This window comes from Leucopleurus acutus, assembly GCF_964270905.1.
Source record: "Leucopleurus acutus genome assembly, chromosome: 12".
NCBI lineage: Eukaryota > Metazoa > Chordata > Mammalia > Artiodactyla > Delphinidae > Leucopleurus > Leucopleurus acutus.
The window spans coordinates 2,273,054-2,299,854 of NC_139154.1; the positions used below are offsets into that span (position 1 = coordinate 2,273,054).

The window sequence follows — 26,801 nt, forward strand, 5'->3', positions numbered from 1 at the left end:
TTTTTGGATGGAATGTCCTATAAATATCAATTAAGTCCATCTTGTTTAATGTATCATTTAAAGCTTGTGTTTCTTTATTTATTTTCATTTTGGATGATCTGTCCATTGGTGAAAGTGGGGTGTTAGAGTCCCCTACTATTATTGTGTTACTGTCAATTTCCCCTTTTATGGCTGTTAGCATTTGTTTTATGTATTGTGGTGCTCCTATGTTGGGTGCATAAATATTTACACTTGTTACATCTTCTTCTTGGATTGATCCCTTGATCATTATGTAGTGTCCTTCTTTGTCTCTTGTAATAGTCTTTATTTTAAAGCCTATTTTGTCTGATATGAGAATTGCTACTCCAGCTTTCCTTTGATTTCCATTTACGCAGAATATCTTTTTCCATGCCCTCACTTTCAGTCTGTATGTGTCCCTAGGTCTGAAGTGGGTCTCTTGTGGACTGCATATATATGGGTCTTGTTTTTGTATCCATCCAGCCAGTTTATGTCTTTTGGTTGGGACATTTATTTCATTTACATTTAAGGTAGCTATCAATATGTATGTTCCTATGTAATATCCTCTTCTAGTATTGATCCCTTTATCACTATATAATGCTCTTCTTTGTCTCTTGTTATAGCCTTGTTTCAAAATCTATTTTGTCTGATATATCACTACCTCTGCTTTCTTGTCATTTCCATTTGCATGAAATATGTTTTTCCATCCACTCACTTTCATTCTGTTTGTGTTTAGCTCTGAAGTGAATCTCATAGGCAGCATATAGAAGAGTCTTTTTTCAATCAACCACCCTATGTCTTTTGATTGGAGCATTTAGTCCATGACATTTAAAGTAATTATTGATAGGTTTGCACTTATTCCCATTTTATTACTTGTCTGACAGTTGTTTTTATATTCCTTCTCTTTCATTTCTTCTTTTTTTTTCTTCTCTTATGGTTTGATAATTTTCTCTAATGGTATGCTTGTGTTCCTTTATTTTTAATTTTTTTGTGTATCTATTGTAGGTTTTGATGTGTGGTTATCATGGGGTTCATATATGTTGGCCTATAACTATATCTACTTGCTTTAATGTGGTATTCATTTAAGTTTAAACACATTTTTTTAAATCTCCATTTTTTCTTCCCCTCCCCCACATTTTGTGTTTTCATGTCGTATTTTACATTTTCATGGTTATCCCTTAACAGTTTATTGTAGTTATAGTTGCTTTTACAATTTTTTTGTCTTCTAATCTTTGTACTGGTTTATTTAAGTGGTTGCTCCTCTGCCCTTAATCTATATTTGTCTTTTTATTGGGATTTTCCCTTTCTTATAGATTCTTACTTCTTTTCCACTTAGGGAAGAACCTTTAATATTTCTTTTAGGGTAGGTTTAGTATTGATGAACTCTTTTAGTTTTTGCTTGGCTGAGAAGTTCTTTATCTCTCCTTCTATTCTAAATGGTAATATTTCCGGGTAGAGTATCCTAGGTTGCAGGTTTTTCCCTTTCCACCCTTTGAATATATTATGTGACTTCCTTCTGGCCTGCAAAGTTTCTGCAGGCAAGTCAGCCTTATGGGAGGTCCCTTGTGTATGACTCTGTTTTTCTGTTGCTGCCTTTGGAATTCTCTCTTTATCTTTAACTTTTTCCATTTTAATTATGATATGCCTTGGTTTGGGTCCTTTTGTGCTCATCTTGGTTGTGACCCACTGTGATTCCTATGCCTGAATATCTGTTTACTTCTTGAGGCTTGGGAATTTTTCATCCATAATCATCTCAAATACATTTTGACCCCCTTCTCTCTCACTTTTTCTTCTGGGACCCATATAATATGAATGTTGGAATGCTTAATGTTATCCCAGAAATCTCTAAAATTGCTTTTATTTTAAAAATTTTGTTGTTCTTTTTGCTGCTCTGATTGGATGAGTTCTATTATTGCTATCTACCAGATCACTTATGCATTCCTGTGTATCACTTAGTCTGCTATGCATTCCCTATAGTGTGTTTGTGTGTTTACATTTCAGCTATTGAATTCCCCATTTCTGACTGGGTCTTTTAAAAATACTTTCTTGTTCCTTGTTAAAATGTTCACTGTGTACATCTATTCTTTTCTCTAATTTAGTTAATATTTTTATTACCAATGCTTTGAATTCTTTGTCTAGTAAATTGTTTATTTCTGTTTTATTTTTTATTTTTTCAGGGGCTTTCTCTTGTTCTTTCAATTGAGAGTAATTCCTCTGCCTTTTTATTTTGCTTAACTCTCTCTGCCTCTATGAATTTATGTGAAACAGTTACCTATTGTGGTCTCAAAAAGGTGTTCATATGTGGGAACATCCCTGTAGTCTGCTACATGTGCCCAATGTCTTTAGGGGAGAGCTAGGTTTGATGTGGACACAAGACACGTCTTTCTTCAGGGTGTGATGGCAGCGGTTGGTAGGGGGTAGGGCTGGAGATGGAAGGGCTAGAGCTGGCATCAAGTGTGAGTGGGACTTCCCTTCAGCTCGCAACCATTACCACTCTATCAGGGGGGTGGGGTCTGATTCCAATTTGCTGGAACAGAAGCCCTGAGGGTCAGGTTGACCTGGCTCCATTCCCTTTAAGTATGTGTTTTTTATCTTTCCCTGCACGAGGACTCTTGCCCAAAAGAAGGGAGTGCTGAAGCAAGTGAGGTCTGTGTGCTGATAGAGGTTTGATGTGCTGCCTGTGTAGGTGCCCATGGCTCTGCTCAGATGCAGCCTTTGGAGGAATGCCTATTTGTCCCTCACAGTGATAACTACCCCTAGCCTCTGCCACCCCTACCCTGTTGTGGAACAATTCTGCAGGGATGGAAGGGTCCATGTGGACTCTCAGCAGGTAATGGAGGGTGAGTGGCTACCATCAGAGATTGGGCTGCTTGAGTAAGCACCAACAATGGCCACTGCACCCTGCCCAGTCTCTGCCCTGGGACCAGGTCTTCTGTGCATCCTATGGTCTTTTCCTGGTTGTGGCTGCCCCAGATCCAGTGCCACATTGTGATGTGTTGTCAGTGGAGCTGGCACATTTGTTCAGCTTGGGCTGGGGTGCATGGCAAGATCGTCATGGGAAACCTGGGAGCCACTAGAGCAGACCTCTCTCTGCCCTGCCTCAGGAGCTAGCCAGTGAGTGAGCACTCCTCATGAGCTGAATCCAGGCTTCCCACAGCACTTCTGTTTTTCCCAGTGGTCCTCCAACCAGCCAAATGTGCTTGTCTCCCCTGTGTAGGACCCAGGACTGGGGAGCCCAGTCTGGCTTGAGCCACTCACTCCCCAGGGTGGGTGTCTGTCTGTGTAATCTCCCTTTTCCTCTGAGTCCCTTCTCAGGGGCACAGGTCCTGACGTGATCACTTTTCCCTTCCTACTTGATTGCATGTGTATCTTTCTTATAGCTTTGTTTGTAGGAGTTCTTCTGACAGTTTCCAGTTAGTTTTCAATGAGAATTGTTCCACGTGTAGATGTATTTTTGATGTGTTTGTGGGAGGAGGTGAGCTCCACATCCTTTTTCTTTACCACCTTGATCCTTCCTAGAAATAAGAGTATATAAATGCTAAAACTATGCCAGGGCTAAAGGAGGTGTGGCTATTATTTTAACAAATTCAATATTTCCTAAAATCTTAGCTAATTACTTTTCGTTTTGTTTTGCGGTATGCAGGCCTCTCACTGTTGTGACCTCTCCCATTGCGGAGCACAGGCTCCGGACGCGCAGGCTCAGCGGCCATGTCTCACGGGCCCAGCCGCTCCATGGCATGTGGCATCAAGTGGGATCTTCCCGGACCGGGGTGCGAACCCGTGTCGCCTGCATCGGCATGCAGACTCTCAACCACTGCGCCACCAGGGAAGCCCACTAATTACTTTTTTGTTTTCAAAAAACCTTCTAAGTTCCTCTGTGTTCCTCCATACCTTTTAGCACATGGTCTTTCTCATGAATAATTGAAAGTCTGTAAGTTAGGGTAAAAAAGCAAGACAAAACAAAACAAACTTCCCTTGTGGAGCTTTGAAGAGTAAAACGAGTGGAAGGAAAGTCATTTGTGTTGATTGGATTTCGATTCCAAGAATGTGATACCCTAGACGTTTGGACCCACCCTGATATTGCAGTTATGGATTTTGAATATTTATTGATTTTAACCTGTCTAATCATCTTTTCATCATGTTTTCCTGTTTTCAGAAAGCTTTGTATTTCAAAAAATTTACTGAACTACCCATGAGCTATTCAAATAGCTTAGATAGGCAAGTACCTATTGTTACCAAGGAAAACTGCTCTATTTCTCTCTTAGCTCCATGAATTTATTTAATACTTGCTTGTCAAAGTTGATGGGATTTCACAGCCTTAATTCCTGTCTGCTAGCCTAAGGCTGACAATTTCCATTTTCACAAATATTTTGGTAGTGATAGAAATAGGAACTCTTTATGATTTCAACCTAAGTAGTTTCCTTTCCATGCTGTGGAGATGCTCATCTTTAGTAAAAATAAGGCAAACCTAGTTCTCATCCATTCCCAGGACATAGGATTGTGAAGTTGGATCTGCTGACTTGGTCCAGCTTTGTTCAACACCTGCAGAATAACTTTTTTTCCCCCTCACCAGAACCCTATGCTTGACGGCAGCCAGGATTCCTTATTGCATTCAGTGTGAACGTCATTGAACTCTGATCATTCAATGGTAGTGATTCTGAAGTTTCATCTCCTGATTCATCTCCTGAAATTCATCTTTCTAATTTCTGCTGTTCTGAATCTGAACAGAGTTATGATGAGTTTAAGTGTTCATCAATTAATGTCAAAACTCAATGTAACACCTTCAGAACTAACTTTGACAACCACTAGAATACAAAATGAATTCACTAATGATCAGTTCTTGAGCAGAAAACATCTCAGAAATTTGTGATGATGCAAAATTTCAGCTCAGTTCAAAAAATATGCATGGGTTTTTAAAATGGGGATTAAAAATTTTGAACACAGAATGAAATGAGGGCACAGAGAACAGTCAGATGGTTCAAGGACTCTAAAACCAATTTTTTTCAAATTTAGAACTTTTCTATTCTTTTGATTAACTTCAGTTTACTCTGGTACTTGTTAGAGAGAAAAATTCAGTGGTCTCTCTGAAATTTCAACTCTCCCTGAAGTCATAGTTTGTTAGTATGTTTTATGGTTATGATAGAAAACATGGGTATTTCTATTACTTGTAAGTGCTTCAAATCAATTCCATACTGATGATTTTCAGTGGAATGGGCTTACTTTCTTCTGGGGACAAAGCAATAATACACATATATTCCCATGTACATTCACATGTGCTCCATTCCTTCTTTATTACACCCATGTCATGAACTGATAGGGTCTTGCAACTACCAGTTTGGGCCCAATCCACTCAAGGGAGGTTTTCAGTGCTCCCATATTGAGTGTTTGTGTCTCAACTTCAAGCAGGACTGTATGGTTCATTGTCTCTTCTACAGGGGAAGTGGAAAATCCTTTTTTTGGTGAGGGGGTATGAAAAGTCTTTACTTTTTGTTTTGATACACAGGTGCATGTGTTACAGTTGTGTTTTAGAGCCTGCATATGTACAATTTTAGTAGATACTGCCAACTGTTTTTAAAATTATTTTTCCATAAATTCCCCAAATGTCAGTATATGTACATCCTTATCAACATTATCTTCAAAACTCTCATCAATTATTTCACCATGTCCAGCTGGCTAATTGGAATCCCAAGTGAGTGCACAATCCTTAGGGTGCTTTAGGAAGCCCATTGTGATCTGACCTCTACCTGTCTTTACAGTCTGTCCTCATAATGAACCCTAGACATTATGATCAACATCGGCTTTTGAGCAATCTGTGTTTCCTCTTTCACACTTCCAATCTTCACACAGCGTTCTCTTTGTGTGGATTTCCCTTTCCCTCCTTGTCATCCTAAAAGAGTCCTTTTCAGTGTTAGGTCAAGTTCTTTCTCCTCTGTGCTCTTGTAGAACTTAATTCTCTCTTACAGCATTTATCATATTTGTTAAAAGTTGTTTCTTCATCTGACTCTTGAAACTTTATCTTCAGCACCTAGGAATGAATGCAATGCATATTGAGATCTCAATGTTTGTTTGTTAAATGAGTGAATGAGCTGATGAATGTATGACTGAGAACTGGCATTATACAATCCTTGCCTTTTCCCCCATTTTATTTCTAGTCTTACCAGGGAAAATTGGGTTCTAATGAAGCTAATTTCACAGAGTCCTAAGGCAGGAAGAGAACTTAAAGTTTCACAAATTATTTCATGTCTCCAAATGCCAGCAGAGTCTATTTACTATCTCAGAGACAGTCATATGTGCTAAGTTGGGTAGCTAGTTGGTATGGAATTTGATTTTGGATTACCTTGAAGATTCTTCTGCTCTTCTCTCCCTACTTTCCTCTCCAACAACAAATACCTAAAGTATCTCTACCTACAGGCAAAATTAACATACAGATGTATTCACTATTTTACCAAGATGTGTTCCATGGAATGTGTCCCATAAGGTGCTTCCTGAGTAACAGACTCTATGGGCAAACTAACTTTGTGGGTTATGCCTGATTGTACCAGCCTTTGTTAGGTCAGGTCTTCCAGGAAGCAAATGCCAAAATGGGATTAAATGAGATTTATTAGGGAAATACCTAAAGAATGAAGGGGAAGAAACAGGCACAGGCAGAGAAGCAAAGGTAGAAAAAAGGAGGATTGAATAGGAAGAATCTTAGATTACAGTGCAGTGCTAAGGAAGTTTCACTGAGGATGGGCACACCAGAGCTTAGTCACTTGTTAGAAAAGTCTCATGTCTCACAGGAATGGGCTTGCACTGGTACACACACTGTGCACTGCCAGGGAGAAATTGTGGTCTCAGCACAAATGCAATGGTGGACCCAGAGGGCTGGCAGCTGGGGCTGTCAGTCAACTTTTGCTCCCTGCAGCAGGAGATCTGAGAGGCACATTTTCATGGCTGTCTCACAGGCTCTATTCTAAAGGTAATTTGTATGTAGCATTCATGACATACCTATGAAAGTGGTAAGTTCTACTAATATCTGCATTTTACAAGGCATAGGCAGGTTAAGTAACTTGCCCCAAACTGAAGTAATGGATCTGGGATTGGAAACTAATCAATCTGGCCCCAGAGACTGTGATCTTAACCACTGCGTTATAGTGTCTCACAATATCCCCTTTTGGAGAATCATAACATAACTTCCCAGTACTCCATTCCATCCTATTTCTTTATCCACTTCTTATTTCACAATGTTCATAACTATGATCAAGGCTTTGAGAATTCTCCAGTAAAAAGAAATGTTTGTTTGTTTAGCCCAGTGCTTTCCAAATTTATTTACCTATGGAACCCATAGTTGATAGTACTAGTGTTCTCTAGAACACATTTGGGAAAATACACTATTTTAAATGATTAGCAACAAATTCTTTCCAAGGAGCAAGGTTCTATGGGAATCGAAGGAGACACTGTGACGGCTGAGCTCCTAGGTGGGCAGAGATAAGTTGTTATAAATGCAAAGGGAGCAGAAGATTGAGATTCATCAAAACAGAGCTTAGGCTTCAGTTCCACCATTTCTGGTGAGGTGACTTGGTTTGATAACCACTAATCCTCAGTGTTTTAGCTGTCAATCATGGATAATAGTGCCCATTTGCCAGTGTTATTCAAATCAAGTATGAATTTATATAAAGGTGCTTATCCCAGTGTCTCGCATAAAGCAGCTGTGGTCAAATATCAATTTTCTCCCTTGATTTTCCCTGAAAGAAAGACTAAATGCATTTAATTTACCCCTTAGCTGAGGGTTAGTTCTCTCAGTGAAAACTATGTCTGCCTGACTAATGTGCAATGACTCTTTGCTTCAGGATATTCACTAAAAAAATAATTGGACACAGAATTTTTCTGTTGAGAAAGGAATTAGGTAAAAATAGTGTGGATTTGAGGGAATGTCCATATATGGACTTTGATTAAAATCTAAGAGCATCTGTCTTTAACATATCTCTTGGAGGACAAGAAAGCTTGGAAGATTAGTTGTATCCCCCCTTGCTCTCCTCAGATTATAAAGATAAAAGTTGAATACCCAGGAATGAAAGGAGTAAAGGTAGAAGAACTATGGGCTCAGGAGAGGAGATGGGCAGAGACAGACTGCTGTATTCCCTTTATTCCCTGGGAAGGAAGTCCTCAGCTGATCCCTGTGCTAATTGCCCCGATGCTCCTCTCCCTTCTCCCTGCTCTGAGACTCATTGCGCAGCTCCGACCAATCCCAGATCCATTACTTCGGTTTGGGGCAAGTTACTTAACCTGCCTATGCCTTATAAAATGCAGATATTAGTAAAACTTACCACTTTCATAGGTATGTCATGAATGCTACATACAAATTACCTTTAGAATAGAGCCTGTGAGACAGCTCCGACCAATGGGCTTTACAATTCTGGTCTATGGGTGGGGATGGTCAGTTAACAAGACCTGAGCATTAGGACTTTCTACACTGAGGGGATATAGCACTGGAGACATGATCATTTGCTACTCTGCTTGTTTTTCTGTAATCCCAGTGATATAAAATTGTCCATTTCCCCTTTATTTTTCCCATGGAGATTTTACTTCCGTCTCCCTCCTGGGCTCGTGATGGACTCTCTGGGAAGGCTTTTCCTCCTCTGGTCCTTCCTTTCTCATTCAACCTTCTACATTTTGCTTCAACTTTTTTGTGTGTGTGTGTCCCTTGTTGGCTCCATTCTTCATTCCGACCCCTCCTCTTTGTCCCTTCTTCATTCTCTGCACAAGTTATTTATATGACAGTTTCACCTTCTTTCCCCTTCTAGGATTTGGCCCTTTCCCAGGTTTCTTTCTGTTACACCTGTGCTGCTATTTGAGCATCTGTAGTCTTTAAGGGTTGGTCAGAGGCAGAGATGCTCCCTGCCAAAAGGCAAGGGGTGATTTGTTCTGAATTAGCAGTCTGTAACTGACTCTGACCTTTATACCTTTTCTGGTACAGAGACAGATACAGTGCAGGACAATATGTGGGCTGCTAGGAGAATTGTATGACCAATCCCTTCCTTCCAAGCTAAAGAGACCAGATTTTATTCTGAGCCCTGCAGACTCTCTCCTTTGATTAAAAATCTTTTATTTTTTCAGAAATAGCAGGTTTACCTTAGTTCCCCTTCTTGTACTGAAATCCCACTGATCTTTCAAGGCTCAATACCCATACTGCACCATCTGAGAGCATGAATTTCCCTGATATCCCTGTCAGAGGAAATTACTCCCTCCTCTCTGTTCTCAGGACACCTTGTTTTGGCCTCCCTAATGGCCCTCTCCCTCAGTTAGTTTGCACGGCAGGTAGTTTTAGTGTCATTCTCCTCTGGTAAACTGTCGGCTCCTTAGGGGCACCTTCTTCAAATTTGTAGGACGAGGCTCAGCCAGATATTTTGGAAAGAGCAATGATTCTCAAGCTTTAGTGGCTGAGATATGAAGTATACCAATGGACAATGGCAAGTCTATACAGGACAATAAAACCTGACCCACACCTCTATGGCAACCAGCCTGGGGAGCCAATCAGCCCAGAACAATTAGAATTTGGTCAATAACTGCCAGCTTCACTAATTTTTGCCCCCACCTCCAACCCAGGACCAACCAGAGAAAGTGAAATATATTTGCAAACCAATCACATAGGATGCCCTACTTCTAGTTAGCCTCATCCAGCGTTCCCACATCAATAACCTCCGGTCAAGATATATCTTAGGGGCTTCCCTGGTTGGCGCAGTGGTTGAGAGTCCGCCTGCTGATGCAGGGGACACGGTCCGTGCTCCGGTCCGGGAAGATCCCACGTGCCGCGGAGCAGCTGGGCCCGTGAGCCATGGCCGCTGAGCCTGCGCGTCCGGAGCCTGTGCTCCGCAACGGGAGAGGCCACAAGAGTGAGAGGCCCGCGTAACGCAGAAAAAAAAAAAAAAAAAAGATATATCTTAAACTTTCCCTTTTTTTCCACTGTAAAGCTTTGCCATTCCCCTGACTGTCTTAGAGTCAAATGTAAGTGATGGTGGCTGATTTCCTTGCTATAGCAAGCTCTAAACATTAAACCTCTGTGTGTTTTCATTTGGATGGTCTTCATTTATTTCTACACAGCATAAGAATCATGCAGAGAGCTTGTTAGTTGAATTGTCAAGATTTTAATTTAGTAGCTATGCTATGGGGTGGGGCCTGAGATGCTGCACTTTTAATAAGCCACAGGTGATCTTGAGTAGCACAGAATGAGATAGTGTGTTCAGGTAATTATCAGATATTAATCTATGTTCTCCCCACCAAATTTCTTTTCCCTTTCCCTTGCTGCATTCACACAGGGAAACTTTCCTGAGTTCAGTATCTCAGGGGAGAAATGAAGCAAGCAGGAAGGAAATACTCAGGGACTTTACTTCTGTGTTTTGGTTTTTTTTTCCACAAAAATTCAGGATTTTAGTGGTTCTTAACCTGGGGTTATTTTCCTCCCAGCAGGAAACATTTTGCATTTCAGATTGTCACAGCTAAGAGATATTTACTGGGTGTGTGTAGATGCTGCTAACATCTGTGGGGGAGGAAAACTTTTCCCTTCTTCCGTTCTGGTTTCTTTGACTGATCTAATTAAATTGCCATGAGATAAATTAACAGGAGAAAAACAAACTTAAGTTTTTTTATGTACAGGAGCTCATAAAAATATGACTCAAAGAAGTGACCAAAGCAGGCAGCTTTTCTACTTTTTAGACAAAGAAACAATAAATTTGGGAAGAATTGATAAAGAAGTTTGGGCTTGGGGTAGCAAATTAGTGAAGAAGTAACAAGGTTTGTTTACACAGTCTTCTTGGCCCTAAATTCCCTATCTCTGGTGATAAGGCCGTCTCTTTGCCTGCTGGTACATGGATGATACCTTTCACATGGGGAATTTATTTCCTCCTTCTCAGGGGGTGAAGAAGAGTCAGTGTTCTTCTTGCGCTGGCTGTTTCTTAAGTAACTTTAATTCAAAATAACCGATGTACCAGAATGACACACTTTGGGGTGACATATTCTGCTCTCCTTCATATCCTAGAATCCAAAGGACAAGCCTCCACTACAAAGAATTATCTGGTTCAGAATGTTAATGGTGCCAATGTTTCAAAACCTTGATATAGAAGGGGCACAGAGAGAATGTTTGAAAGCAGCAAGGGCTTTCCCCATCTCCTAAGATTTCCTGGGTTGGGAGATCTATAGTAGAGACACAGGGAAAGAGATAAGAGCAGAGACATATGTGGGTCATGGCCCATATAGAGGGGCCTTGTACCATGTTTCCTCAATAGACCTGTGGGGAAACAGAAAGACTTAGAGGAGGAGGGCTACAAGTTGAATCTGGATCAAGAGGGACAGTTGGATAGCCTCATTGTCCATGCTCAATTCAAAGCTGCAGTTATCCCTTAGCATGGAAATGGGAGAGAAGAAGTTGCTTCAGGATGAACATGCCAGGTGAGAGGGAAAAGGGATACCTCAGGAGTAAACAATGGACAAATGACAGGACCAGATGGGAGGGCTTTTGGAAAACAAATGGCATAGAAAATCAGAAATGGCTCCCTCTCTGTGCCTTATACTTTGAAAGTACCTGAAACTTAGATGCAGCCCTAGGAAAAGTGGACCTGAGATTAATTTTCCAGTATAATAAGAGGCTGTGGGAAAATAAATCTTCCTGTATTTTTTGTTGTTCATGGTTAATCTGTTCTGCTCCAGAAATCTTGTGTGTGTATTCAGGGTAATACTAATAAGTATGCATATTAGAAACTTAAAAGAATCCAAAAGAAAAAAAGCAAAATGAGTTAGAGAAACAGAATAGTTCCTACATAGCTGAGTTTTGGTCTGAACTGCTAATAATCAAAACTATCTACCCCACGGTTCATCATGGACATTAAGAATTGAAGCCGTGCCTTATTGTCTATATTAATATGACTTTGTGCTGTTCCTCTGTCTTCAGTAGTATAACTTTACTACTCAGGCAAATGGCCTGATTATTTATTATAGGAAGTTCCCAAAAGACCCATCAACTCTTCAGTGGAAAACATCAACAGACAGTTGAAGCCTTATGACTTTTAAATCCTTCTCCTAAAAATCCTTACCTTACTCTTTCCACCAATCCTGGACTATTGTATTATAATCCTTAACAATTCTAATCAAGCCCCCCAAATTGCCCCCTCAACCCCCCTGGAAAGATATGCCTTAAATAAAACTTCCAAATCTCAGTACATTCTGACATTACCTTTCCCCTTCTCAAATGTTGCCAAAGCAGTGCTAGGTGGTTTTCTCCCTGAACTGTGGTAAGCAATATACTCAGATTTGTCTCTCAACAGGTTGTGTAGGACATATTTGGGAAGCCAACTTTCCATGCTTAGCAATCACAGTAACAACAATCAAGGGATGCTATCTTTGTTCCAAATGTTCCCCTTTTCCTGGACCTCCTTGTATCCTCAGTCCTCCTGATTTCATACATCAGAGGCCCCCAACCTTTTTGGCACCAGGGACCAGTTTTGTGGAAGACAATTTTCCAGGGATGGGGGCGGGGGGTGTTGGTTCAGGCAGTAATGCCAGCGATGGGGAGCGGCAGATGAAGCTTTGCTAGCTCTCCCACCACTCACCTCCTGCTGTGCGGCCCTGTTCTTAACAGGCCATGGACTGGTACCATTCTGCAGCCCGGGGGTTGGGGAACCCTGGCATACATCATCCCATATACACAACCGTATGCTTGCATGGATGCAACTTGTTCATTGTTCTTTTGGTGATTGCAAAAGGGGTCCAAGTTGTGTCTAGAGGCAAGGAGGCAATGACGAGCAGAAGCAAGCAATTTGGTTCACAGGACTCTTATCTGGCTGGATGCTTCTGGGATTTGTGTACACCTGGGTAGGTTGATTATTGATGGGGAAATATAATTAACAACAGAATTTTCTCCCAACCCGGATAAGCTCTCCACAAAGGTACTAGCGAAATAAAATGGCTTTATTATTGAATAATTGTTAAGCCAGAATGTGATGTGCAACACAGGCAATCTGCTAAGAGAGTGCAAAGACAGAAAGGAACCTCACCCCCTTATATCGTCAACAGACACACCCCATTCCATACATGCTCTCAATAACTAGTCCTCAAGAGGACTTGACAGAACGCTTGGTCACACACAGTTCATTCTAACTTCTGGTAATCAGGGTGATCATCTGTGTTAACTAATTGGCTCTATACAAAGGAAAAACAAATTCCTCATATCCTTATGACAAGAGGTAGTTTTGCAAATTTGGGGGAAGATGCTCACCAAAGTTAGGCTATTAGTCTTCCACAGAAATAGGAGTGCTATCTCCCTTGATGTTAGCATTTCAAAAAGGTGGCTCCCAGGTCCTTGAAAAAGACATTCCTGAGTCATACACCTGACAAAAAGCCTATCTAGTTTTCGAAAGATTTATATAGATTTCAAAGTGCGAAGAAAGTACTTACCGTTTTAAGTTTTCTAAAGTCAATTCTCTAAGAAAAAGGAGGGGAGGGGAATCTCTTCCCTTATTTTAAACAGGGAGAATTAAGCCTCTTATTTAAAAATTTTATTTCACCTTACATTATGCAGGGATCTGACTGAAATAATCAGTTCTGCCACGGTGGTTATTTCATCTGTGAGGGGTGAAATTTGTGCCTCAAGGGAACGCTATGTACTTTCTAGAGCACATCGTGAGGGTTATCTAATTCCAGACTTCCACTGTCTTTGTGCTATTTTGCCACTCTATAAATTGCAGATAACTGACAGCAATGCAAAAATAATTCCTGTTCATAGACATGCAAATTCTGTCCTATCCAGTAGAAGTTCAACTGACTATCCTCCTCTAACATGGATGAGGCCAGTTTTGCCTCCATTTGCACATTCATTTTAATATTTCCTACCTATAGATGTATCTCTTCTTTGTCTTCTCATTTTGAACCAATTTTCCCATCTTGTTCTCTCACTGAGTAATGAGCTAACTAAAATCTTTAGCATATGTTTATTTTATATCTGTACGAAAGTCGTGATTTTACCTATTTTTTTGAGAATTACCCTTTAACACCTGGCACAGATCGTCTTACCAGCATTCCCAAATTCCATTCTTAGCTCTAAACTTGGCTGTATGACTTTGGCGAGATCCTTGTTAATAACTTATTAAATTTTTAGGTGCTAGTTAGGAAAAAATAGTAAAAATGGACACTGAACAGGAGTGGAACCTGGTCAGAATGCCTCTGACAGCTCCATAGATATCTACTGTGTAATCTGGTTCATTCAGTTAGGAGAGTGGGATTAATTTTGTTCACCTGTTTTTCATCAGTTTTTCTTTGTATCCTTTGTACTTGATGGTCAGCCTTTTATTTACATAATGCACTTTATTCTGATACTCAGGGGGAAGGTGACATTTGTGCATCTTCTTGCTGTATAATGTTATGGGTTGTTTGCTTTCTACTGTTCTCAAAATGGCATCAGGATTTATGGTACGATTCTTCTGGTCCCATGAACTTCATATCTCCATCCTTGGCAGTTCTCCAATGTCTGGAGCTTCTGAGGGAGGCAAATAATAATAATGACAATAATGATTTGCCCAGGTATTGTAGATGATGCACTTGATGTGGGAAATTTTTTTCTAATACCTTCAGAGGAGAGGCATTTGATCTGAAGCATGCGAAGTGATAAACTCACCAGTGTCGTAATTGAGAAGAAATTTTAAATTATTTTCTATTATTATAGTTCTGGCATTAAACATGTAGTTGACTCCTACCTTGTCATTTACTAGCTGCATTGCCTTAGGTAAAGTGAGTTAATCTCTCTACGCATCAGTTTACTCTTTTGTTAAATGGGGATAGGGATAGTATATACCTCCAAAGCCCTTGCTCATGTTCTCTGTCTGTCAGCAATATTCTTTCTTCTAGCTGTCAAATGGAAACCTTTCAGATGTCAGCTCAAATAAAGATTTTCTCAGGGAGGGTTTCCCTTCTCTCTCTTCCTGTTACACTCTCCCAGAGCATCTTATAATTAAAAAAAATCAAATAGTTCACAATTTATAATCATATATGGATGAGTGTGTTTATTCAATTTTTGCCTCCTCTTCTAGGTTGTGGGGTCCATGAGCGTGTAGGTGGGGTAAGATTGTATCTCTCTATGCCCAATACCTCATACTGTGACAGGCAAAACATCAGTGCTTGATAGATAGATAAATATTTTTAAAGTTTTATTGAACTTGTCACAACATTGTTTCTGTTCTACGTTTTACTTTGTTTTGTTTTCTTGGCCACGAGGCATGTGGAATCTTAGCTCACCTACCAGGAATCGAACCCACATCCCCTGCATTGGGAGGTGAAGTCTTAACCACTGGACTGCAAGGGAAGTCCTCAATAAATACTTGTTGATTGAATAAATGAGATATTTAAAATGGAACCCTAAACAGAGAGGCACTTAATAAATGTTACTTGCCCTTTTTGTTGCATTCAAAAGAGGAAATTCAGGACATTTAAAAGGCGGTAGATTGAAAATGGTCTCTTTTGGATATTCAGATAAACTAAGAACATCTTTCAGTGTAACCTTTTTCTACGTAATATACATACTCTATTTACCACTATTTAAAAGTAATATCTCACCCCACAAAGCTCTGAAATGCAAGTCAAATGCTTGACTTCTTATATCATATTGTATACATGGAGCATATTGTGTGCTGATGGTATATGCTTGATCATCAAATTAATTTTTCTTTAAACTTTTATGTATTAATTATTTTTAAACATCTTTATTGGAGTATAATTGCTTTACATTGTTGTCTCTGTTTCTGCTGTATAACAATGTGAATCAGCTATACATATACATATATCCCCATATCCCCTCCCTCTAGAGCCTCCCTCCCACCCTCGCTATCCCACCCTTCTAGGTGGTCACAAACATCAAGCTAATCTCCCTGTGCTATGCACCCGCTTCCAACTAGCTATCTGTTTTACATTTGGTAGTGTATATATGTCAATGCCACTCTCTCATTTCATCCCAGCTTACCCTTCCCCATCCCCGTGTCCTCAAGTCCATTCTCTATGTCTGCATCTTTATTCCTGTCCTGCCCCTAGGTTCTTAAGAACTTTTTTTTTTTTTAGATTCCATATATATGTGTTAGCATATGGTATTTGTTTTCCTTTTTCTGACTTACTTCACTCTGTATGACAGATTCTAGATCCATCCACCTCACTACAAATAACTGAATTTCACTTCTGTTTATGGTAAAGTAATATTCCATTGTATATATGTGCCACATCTTCTTTATCCATTCACCTGTTGATGGACACTTAGGTTGCTTCCATGTCCTGGCTATTATAAATAGTGCTGCAATGAACACCGTGGTATATGTTGCTTTTTCAATTATGATTTTCTCAGGGTATATGCCCAGTAGTGGGAATGCTGGGTCATATGGCAGTTCTCTTTTTAGTTTTGTAAGGAACCTCCATACTGTTGTCCATAGTGGCTGTATCAATTTACATTCCCACCAACAGTGCAAGAGGGTTCCCTTTTCTCCACACCTTCTCCAGAATTTGTTGTTTGTAGATTTTTAAATGATGGCTATTCTGACTGGTGTGAGGTGATACCTCATTGTAGTTTTAATTTGCATTTCTCTAATGATTAGTGATTTTAAGCAACCTTTCATATGTTTTTTTTCAATCTGTATATCTTCTTTGGTGAAATGTCTATTTAGGTCTTCTGCCCATTTTTGGATTGGGTTGTTTGTTTCTTGGATATTGAGCTGTATGAGCTGCTTGTATATTTTGGAGATTAATCCTTTGTCAGTTTCTTCATTGGGAAATATTTACTCATATTCTGAGGGTTGTCCTTTTGTCCTGTTTATGGTTTCCTTTTCTGTGCAAAAGCTTTTAAGTTTCAATCGGTCCCATTTGTTTATTTTTGTTTTTATTTCCCTTTTGCTAGGAGGTGGGTGAAAAGGATCTTGCTATGATTTCTGTCATCGAGTATTCTGCCTATGTTTTCCTCTAAGAGTTTTATAGTGTCTGGCCTAACATTTAGGTCTTTAATCAATTTGGATTTTATTTTTGCGTATGGTGTTAGGGAGTGTTCTAATTTCATTCTTGTACATGTAGCTGTCCAGTTTTCCCATCACCACTTATTTAAGAGGTTGTCTTTTCTCCACTGTATATTGTTGCCTCCTTTATCAAAGATAAGGTGACCATATGTGTGTGGGTTTATCTGTGGGCTTTCTATCCTGTTGCATTGATCTATATTTCTGTTTTTTCTGCCAGTACCATACTCTCTTGATTAATGTAGCTTTGTAGTATAATCTGAAGTCAGGGAGCCTGATTCCTCCAGCTCCGTTTTTCTTTCTCAAGATTGCTTTGGCTATTCAGGGTCTTGTGTGTTTCCATAAAAATTGTGAAATTTTTGTTCTAGCTCTGTGAAAAATGTCATTGGTAGTTTGATAGGGATTACATTGAATCTGTAGATTGCTTTGGGTAGTATAGTCATTTTCACAATGTTGACTCTTCCAATCCAAGAACATGGTATATCTCTCCATCCGTTTGTGTCATCTTTAATTTCTTTCATCAGTGTCTTATAGTTTTCTACATACAGGTCTTTTCTCTCCTTAGGTAGGTTTATACCTAGGTGCTTTATTCTTTTCTTGCAGTGGTAAATGGGAGTGTTTCTTTAATTTCTGTTTCAGATTATTCATCATAAATGCATAGCAATGCAAGGGATTTCTGTGCATTAATTTTGTATCCTGCTACATTACCAAATTCATTGATTAGCTGTAGTAGTTTTTGGTAGCATCGTTAGGATTCTCTATGTATAGTATCATGTCATCTGCAAACAGTGACAGTTTTACTGCTTCTTTTCTGACTTGGATTCCTTTTATTTCTTTTTCGTCTCTGGTTGCCATGGCTAAAACTTCCAAAACTATGTTGAATAATACTGGTGAGAGTGGGCAACCTTGTCTATTTCCTGATCTTAGTGGAAATGGTTTCATTTTATCACCATTGAGAATGATGTTGGCTGTGGGTTTATCATATACGGTGTTTATTATGTTGAGGTAAGTTCTCTCTAGGCCTGCTTTCTGGAGGATTTTTATCATAAACGGGTGTAGAATTTTGTCAAAAGCTTTTTCTTCATCTATTGAGATGATCATATGGTTTTTCTCCTTCAATTTGTTAATATGGTGTATCACATTGATTGATTTGCATATACTGAAGAATCCTTGCATTACCCCCAGTTGATCATGGTGTATGATGCATTTAATGTGCTGCTGGATTCTCTTTGCTAGTATTTTGCTGAGGATTCATGCATCTATATTCATCAGTGATACTGACCTGTAGTTTTCTCTTTTTGTGACATGTTTCTCTGTTTTTGGTATCAGGGTGAGGATGGCCTTGTAGAATGAGTTTGGGAGTGTTTCTCCCTCTGCTATATTTTGGAAGAGTTTGAGAAGAGTGGGTGTTAGCTCTTCTCTAAATGTTTGATAGAATTCACCTGTGAAGTCATCTGGTCCTGAGCTTTTTTTTGTTGAAAGATTTTTAATCACAGTCTCGATTTCAGTGTTTGTGTTTGGTATGTTTATATTTTCTATTTCTTCCTGGTTCACCCTTAAAAGGTTGTGCATTTCTAAGAATTTGTACATTTCTTCCAGGTTGTCCGTTTTATTGGCATATAGTTGCTTGTAGTAATATCTCATGATTGTTTGTATTTCTGCAGTGTCAGTTGTTACTTCTACTTTTTCATTTCTAATTCTATGTTTTTTACATCTTTATTGGAGTATAATTGCTTTACAATGGTGTGTTAGTTTCTGCCTTATAACAAAGTGAATCAGTTATACATCTTCATATGTTCCCATATCTCTTCCCTCTTACATCTCCCTCCCTCCCACCCTCCCTATTCCACCCCTCCAGTCGGTCACAAAGCACCGAGCTGATCTCCCTGTGCTATGTGGCTTCTTCCCACTAGCTATCTACCTTACGTCTGGTAGTGTATATATGTCCATGTCTCTCTCTCACTTCATCACAGCTTACCCTTTCCCCTCCCCATATCATCAAGTCCATTCTCTAGTAGGTCTCTGTCTTTATTCCTATCTTACCCCTAGGTTCTTCATGACATTTATTTTTCTTAAATTCCATATATATGTGTTAGCATATGGTATTTGTCTTTCTCTTTCTGACTTACTTCACTCTGTATGACAGACTCTAGTTCTATCCACCTCATTACAAATAGCTGAATTTCGTTTCCTATTATGGCTGAGTAATATTCCATTGTATATATGTGCCACATCTTCTTTATTCATTCATCCGACGATGAATACTTAGGTTTTTTCCATCTCTGGGTTATTGTAAATAGAGCTGCAATGAACATTTTGGTACATGACTCATTTTGAATTATGGTTTTCCCAGTGTATATGCCCAGGAGTGGGATTGCTGGGTCATATGGTAGTTCTATTTGTAGTTTTTTTAAGGAACCTCCAATCTGTTCTCCACAGTGGCTGTATCAATTTACATTCCCACCAACAGTGCAAGAGGGTTCCCTGTAATTCACACCCTCTTCAGCATTTATAGTTTCTAGATTTTTAGGTGATGGCCATTCTGACTGGTGTGAGATGATATCCCATTGCAGTTTTGATTTGCATTTCTTTAACTATTAATGAAGTTGGGCATTCTTTCATGTGTTTGTTGGCAGTCTGTATATCTTCTTTGGAGAAATGTCTGTATAGGTCTTCTCTCCATTTTTGGATTGGGTTGTTTGTTTTTTTGTTACTGAGCTGCATGAGCTGCTTATAAATTTTGGAGATTAATCCTTTGTCAGTTGCTTCATTTGCAAATAATTTCTCCCATTCTGAAGGTTGTATTTTGGTTTTGTTTATAGTTTCCTTTGCTGTGCAAAAGTTTTGGAGTTGCATTAGGTCCCATTTGTTTATTTTTGTTTTTATTTCCATTTCTCTGGGAGGTGGGTCAGAAAGGATCTTGCTGTAATTTATGTCAGAGAGTGTTCTGCCTATGTTTTCCTCTAAGAGTTTGATAGTTTCTGGCCTTACATTTAAGTCTTTAATCCATTTTGAGCTTATTTTTGTGTATGGTGTTAGGGAGTGATCTAATCTCATGCTTTTACATGTACCAGCCCAGTTTTCCCAGCACCACTTATTGAAGAGGCTGTCCTTTCTCCACTGTACATTCCTGCATCCTTTATCGAAGATAAGGTGACCATATGTGCTTGGGTTTATCTCTGGGCTTTCTATCCTCTTCCATTGATCTATCTTTCTGTTTTTGTGCCAGTACCATACTGTCTTGATTACTGTAGCTTTGTAGTATAGTCTGAAGTCAAGGAGCCTGATTTCTCCAGCTCCGTTTTTCATTCTCAAGATTACTTTGGGTATTCGGGGTATTTTGTGTTTCCATACAAATTGTGAAATTTTTTGTTCTAGTTCTGTGAAAAATACCAGTGGTAGTTTGATAGGGATTGCATTGAATCTGTAGATTTCTTTGGGTAGTAGAATCATTTTCACAATGTTGACTCTTCCAATCCAAGAACATGGTATATCTCTCCATCTATTTGTATCATCTTTAATTTCTTTCATCAGTGTCTTATAATTTTATGCATACAGGTCTTTTGTCTCCTTAGGTAGGTTTATTCCTAGATATTTTATTCTTTTTGTTGTGATGGTAAATGGGAGTGTTTCCTTGATTTCACTTTCTGTTTTTTCATCATTAGTTTATAGGAACGCCAGAGAATTCTGTGCATTAATTTCATATCCTGCTACTTCACCAAATTCATTGATTAGCTCTAGTAGTTTTCTGGTAGCATCTTTAGGATTCTCTATGTAGAGTATCATGTCATCTGCAAACAGTGACAGCTTTACTTCTTCTTTTCTGATTTGGATTCCTTTTATTTCCTTTTCTTCTCTGATTGCTGTGGCTAAAACTTCCAAAACTGTTGAATAAGAGTGGTGAGAGTGGGCAACCTTGTCTTGTTCCTGATCTTAGTGGAAATGCATTCAGTTTTTCACCATTGAGGATGATGTTGGCTGTGGGTTTGTCTTATATGGCCTATATTATGTTGAGGAAAGTTCCCTGTATGCCTACTTTCTGCAGGGTTCTTGTCATAAATGGGTGTTAAATTTTGTCAAAATCTTTCTCTGCCTCTATTGAGATGATCATATGGTTTTTCTCCTTCAATTTGTTAATATTGTGTATCACATTGATTGATTTGTGTATACTGAAGAATCCTTGCATTCCTGGAATAAACCACAGTTGATCATGGTGTATGATCCTTTTAATGTGCTGTTGGATTTTGTTTGCTAGTATTTTGTTGAGGCTTTTACATCTATGTTCATCGGTGATATTGGCCTGTAGTTTTCTTTCATTGTGACATCCTTGTTTGGTTTTGGTATCACGGTGATGGTGGCCTCATAGAATGAGTTTGGGAGTGTTCTTCCCTCTGCTATATTTTAGAAGAGTTTGAGAAGGATAGGTGTTAGCTCTTCTCTAAGTGTTTGATAGAATTCACTTGTGAAGCTATCTGGTCCTGGGCTTTTGTTTATGGAAGATTTTAAATCACAGTTTCAATTTCAGTGCTTGTGATTGTTCTGTTCATATTTTCTATTTCTTCCTGAGTCAGTCTTGGCAGGTTGTGCATTTCTAAGAATTTGTCCATTTCCTCCAGGTTGTCCATTTTATTGGCCTAGAGTTGCTTGTAGTAATCTCTCAATATCCTTTGTATTTCTGCAGTGTCAGTTGTTACTTCTCCTTTTTCATTTCTAATTCTATTGATCTGAGTCTTCTCCCTTTTTTTCTTGATGCGTCTGGCTAATGCTTTATCAATTTCGTTTATCTTCTCAAAGAACCAGCTTTCAGTTATATTGATCTTTGCTATCATTTCCTTCATTTCTTTTTCATTTATTTCTGATCTGATTTTTATGATTTCTTTACTTCTGCTAACTTTGGAGATTTTTTGTTCTTATTTCTCTAATTGATTTAGGTTCAAGGTTAGGTTGTTTATTCGAGATGTTTCCTGTTTCTTAATGTAGGACTGTTTTGCTATAAACTTCCCTGTTAGAACTGCTTTTGCTGCATCCCATAGATTTTGGGTCATCGTGTCATTGTCATTTGTTTCTAGGTACTTTTTAATTTCCTCTTTGCTTTCTTCAGTGACCACTTCGTTATTAAGTAGTGTATTGTTTAGCCTACATGTGTTTTTAGTTTCTACAGATCTTTTCCTGTAATTGATATCTAGTCTCATAGCGCTGTGGTCAGAAAAGATACTTGAAACAATTTCAGTTTTCTTAAATTTACCAAGGCTTGACTTGGGACCCAAAATATGATATATCCTGGAGAATGTTCCATGAGCACTTGAGAAAAATGTGTATTCTGTTGTTTTTGGATGGAATTGGAATGTCCTATAAATATCAATTAAGTGCATCTTGTTTAATGTATCATTTAAAGCTTGTGTTTCCTTATTTATTTTCATTATGGATGAACTGTCCATTGGTGAAAGTGGGGTGTTAAGGTACCCTACTATGACTGAGTTACTGTCGATTTCCCCATTTATGGCTGTTAGTATTTGTCTTATGTATTGAGGTGCTCCTATGTTGGGTGCATAAATATTTACTATTGTTAAATCTTCTTCTTGGAATGATCCATTGATCATTATGTAGTGTCCTTCTTTGTCTCTTCTAATAGTCTTTATTTTAATGTCTATTTTGTCTGATATGAGAATTGCTGCTCCAGCTTTCTTTGGTTTCCATTTGCATGAAATAGCTTTTTCCATCCCCTTACTTTCCGTCTGTATGTGTCTCTAGGTCTGAAGTGGGTCTCTTGTAGAAAGCAAATATATGGGTCTTGTTTTTGTATCCATTCAGCCAGTCTATGTCTTTTGTTGGGAACATCTAATCCATTTACATTTAAGGTAATTATCGATATGTGTGTTCCTATTTCCATTATCTTAATTGTTTTGGGTTTGTTATTGTCAGTGTTTTCCTTCTCTTGTGTTTCTTGACTAGAGAAGTTCCTTTAGCAATTGTTGTAAAGCTGGTTTGGTGGTGCTGAACTCTCTCAGCTTTTGCTGTATGTAAAGGTTTTAATTTCTCCATCAAAATGAATGAGATCCTTGCTGGGTAGAGTAATCTTGGTTGCAGGTTTTTCTCCTTCAGCCCTTTCAATATGTCCTGCCAGTCACTTCTGGCTTGCAGAGTTTCTGCTGAAAGATAAGCTGTTAACCTTATGGGGATTCCCTTGTGTGTTATTTGTTGTTTCCCCTGGCTGCTTTTAATATGTTTTCTTTGTATTTAATTTTTGACAGTTTGATTAATATGTGTCTTGGCATATTTCTCCTTGGATTTATCCTGTATGGGACTCTGTGTGCTTCTTGGACTTGATTAACTATTTCCTTTCCCATATTAGGGAAGTTTTCAACTATAATCTCTTCAAATATTTTCTCAGTCCCTTTCTTTTTCTCTTCTTCTGGAACCCCTATATTTCAAATGTTGGTGCGTTTAGTGTTGTCGCAGAGGTCTCTGAGACTGTCCTCAGTTCTTTTCATTCTTTTTTCATTATTCTGCTCTGCAGTAGTTATTTCCACTATTTTATATTTCAGGTCACTTATCTGTTCTTCTGCCTCAGTTATTCTGCTATTGATCCCATCTAGAGTATTTTTCATTTCATTTATTGTGTTGTTCATCATTGCTTGTTTCATCTTTAGTTCTTCTAGGTCCTTATTAAACATTTCTTGCATTTTGTCTATTCTATTTCCAAGATTTTGGATCATCTTTACTATCATTATTCTGAATTGTTTTTCAGGTAGACTGCCTATTTCCTCTTCATTTGTTAGGTCTGGTGCATTTTTATCTTGCTCCTTCATCTGTGGTGTGTTTTTCAGTCTTCTCATTTTGCTTATCTTACTGTATTTGGGGTCTCCTTTTTGCAGGCTGCAGGTTCGTAGTTTCCATTCTTTTTGGTGTCTGTCCCCAGTGGCTAAGATTAGTTCAGTGGCTTGTGTAGGCTTCCTGGTTGAGGGGCGTAGTGCCTGTGTTCTGGTGGATGTGGCTGGATCTTGTCTCTCTGGTGGGCATGTCCATGTCTGGTGGTGTGTTTTGGGGTGTCTGGACTTATTATGAGTTTAGACAGCCTCTCTACTAATGGGTGGGGTTGTGTTCCTGTTTTGCTAGTTGTTTGGCATAGGGTGTCCAGCACTGTAGCTTGCTGGTCATTGAGTGAAGGTGGGTGCTGGCATTGAGACAGAGATCTCTGGGAGATTTTCACCATTTGATATTATGTGGAGCTGGGAGGTCTCTTGTTGACCAGTGTCCTGAAGTTGGCCCTCCCCCATCAGAGGCACAGCACTGACTCCTGGTTGCAGCACCAAGAGCCTTTCATCCACATGGCTCAGAATAAAAGGGAGAAAAAGTAGAGAGAAAGAATTAGTAGAAGTAGGAAGAAAGAAAGGAAGGAAGGAAGGAAGGAAGGAAGGAAGGAAGGAAGAAGAAAAGAAGGAAAGAAGGAAAGAAAGAAAGAAAGGAGGGAGGGAGGGATGGACGGTGGGAGGAAGGAATGAAGGAGGGAAGGAGGGAAGGAAGGAAAAAAGAAAGAAAGAAGATAAAGTAAGATAAAATAATGTAAAATATAATAAAGTTATTAAATTAAAAAATAATTATTAAGAAAAAAATTAAAAAAAAAACAATGGACGGATAGAACCTTAGGACAAATGGTGGAAGCAAAGCTATACAGACAAAATCTCATACAGAAGCATACACATACACACTCACAAAAAGTGGAAAAGTGGTAAAAATCATAAATCTTGCTCTCAAAGTCCACCTCCTCAATTTGGGATGATTCGTTGTCTATAGGAGGGAAGGAAGGAAGGAAGGAAGGAAGGAAAGAAAGAAAGAAATAAAGAAAGAAAGAAGATAAAGTAAAATAAAAGAAAGTTATTAAAATTAATTATTAAGAAAAAAAAATTAAAAAAAAAAACGGAAGGATAGAACCCTAGGACAAATGGTGGAAGCAAAGCTATACAGACAAAATCTCACACAGAAGCATACACATACACACTCACTAAAAGAGGAAAAGGGGAAAAAATCATAAATCTTGCTCTCAAAGTCCACCTCCTCAATTTGGGATGATTCGTAGTCTATTCATGTATTCCACAGATGCAGGGTACATCTAGTTGATTGTGTAGCTTTAATCCACTGCTTCTGAGGCTGCTGGGAGAGATTTCCCTTTCTCTTCTTTGTTCTCACAGCTCCAGGGGCTCAGCTGTGGATTTGGCCCCGCCTCTGCTTGTAGGTCGCTGGAGGGCGTCTGATTTTCGCTCAGACAGGACGGGGTTAAAGGAGCCGCTGATTCGGGGGCTCTGGCTCACTCAGGCCGGGGGGAGCCAGGGCATGGATTGCGGGGCGAGCCTGCGACGGCAGAAGCCGGCGTGACGTTGCACCAGCCTGAGGCTCGCCGTGTGTTCTCCCAGGGAAGTTGTCCCTGGATCCTGGCAACCTGGCAGTGGCGGGCTGCATAGGCTCCCCGGAAGGGAGGTGTGGATAGTGACCTGTGCTTGCACACAGGTTTCTTGGTGGTGGCAGCAGCAGGCTTAGCGTCTCCTGCCTGTCTCTGGGGTCCGCGCTTTTAGCCGCGGCTCATGCCTGTCTCTGGAACTCCTTTAAGCAGCGCTCTTAATCCCCTCTCCTCGCGCACCAGGAAACAAAGAGGGAAGAAAAAGTCTCTTGCCTCTTCCGCAGCTCCAGAACTTTTCCCGGACTCCGTCCCGGCTAGCCGTGGTGCACTAACCCCTTCAGGCTGTGTTCACACCGCCAACCCCAGTCCTCTTCGATTGTGTGATTTTGTCTTTTCTTTTATTTCTGTGGTGTATCATATTGATTTGTGTATATTGAACCATCCTTTTGAACTTGGGATGAATCCCACTTGGTCGGGGTGTATAATCTTTTTTAAGTGTTGTTGGATTCAGTTTGCTAACATTTTGTTGATAATTTTCCCATCTATATTCATCAAAGGTATTGGCCTGTAATTTTCTTTTTTGGTGGTGTCTTTTGTTTTGATATCAGTGTGCTGATGGCTTCATAGAATGAATTTGGTAGTGTTCCCTGCTCTTCAATTTTTTGGAAGAATTGGAGAGGGATCAGCATAAATTCTTCTTTTTATGTTTCATAGAATTCACCTATGAAGCCATCTGGTTCTGGACTTCTGTTTGTAGGGAGTTTTTAAATTATAGATTCTATGTCATTTGTAGTCATCAGTCTGTTCAAATTATTTGTTTCTTCTTGATTCAGTTTTGGTGGGCTGTATGTTTCTGGAAACTTGTCCATTTCTTCTAGGTTGTCGAATTTGTTGGCATATAATTGTCATAGTGTTCCCTTATTATTATTATTATTTTTGTATTTCTGTGGTATCAATTGTTATGTCTCCTTTTTCACTTCTTATTTTGTTTATTTGGGTTCTTTCTCTTTTCTTCTTTTTGAGCCTGGCCAAGGTTTGTCAATCTTGTTTATCCTTTCAAAGAACCAGCTCTATTGTTTTTTTAAATCTCTATTTTACTTATTTCTTCTCTGTTTTTTATTATTTCTTCCTTCTGCTGACTTTGGGTTTTATTTGTTCTTCTTTTTCTAATTCTTTCAAGTGGTAAGTTAGGTTGTTTATTTGAGATTTTTCTTGCTTCTTGGGGAAGGCCTATATCACTGTGAACTTCCCTCTAAGAACTGCTTTTGCTGCATCCCATAGATTTTGTATGGTTGTGTTTTTATTTTCATTTGTGTAGACATATTTCTTAACTTCTGCCCACTCTGGTTTGTCTGCCATTGTACATAAAATAGACAGAGGGGCCCAAATCCTACAGCACTCAG

General features: G+C 39.2%; 1 long non-coding RNA gene across 1 annotated transcript in view; it reads left to right on the top strand.

The window, feature by feature from the left end:
* Positions 1–24,711, top strand: part of LOC309969798 — a 136,183-nt gene extending 111,472 nt beyond the window's left edge. Inside the window, exon 2 of the long non-coding RNA XR_014326644.1 lies at positions 24,557–24,711. This is a non-coding gene — a long non-coding RNA (uncharacterized lncRNA). The remainder of the gene's footprint in view (positions 1–24,556) is intronic.
* The last annotated feature ends 2,090 nt before the right edge of the window (positions 24,712–26,801 follow it).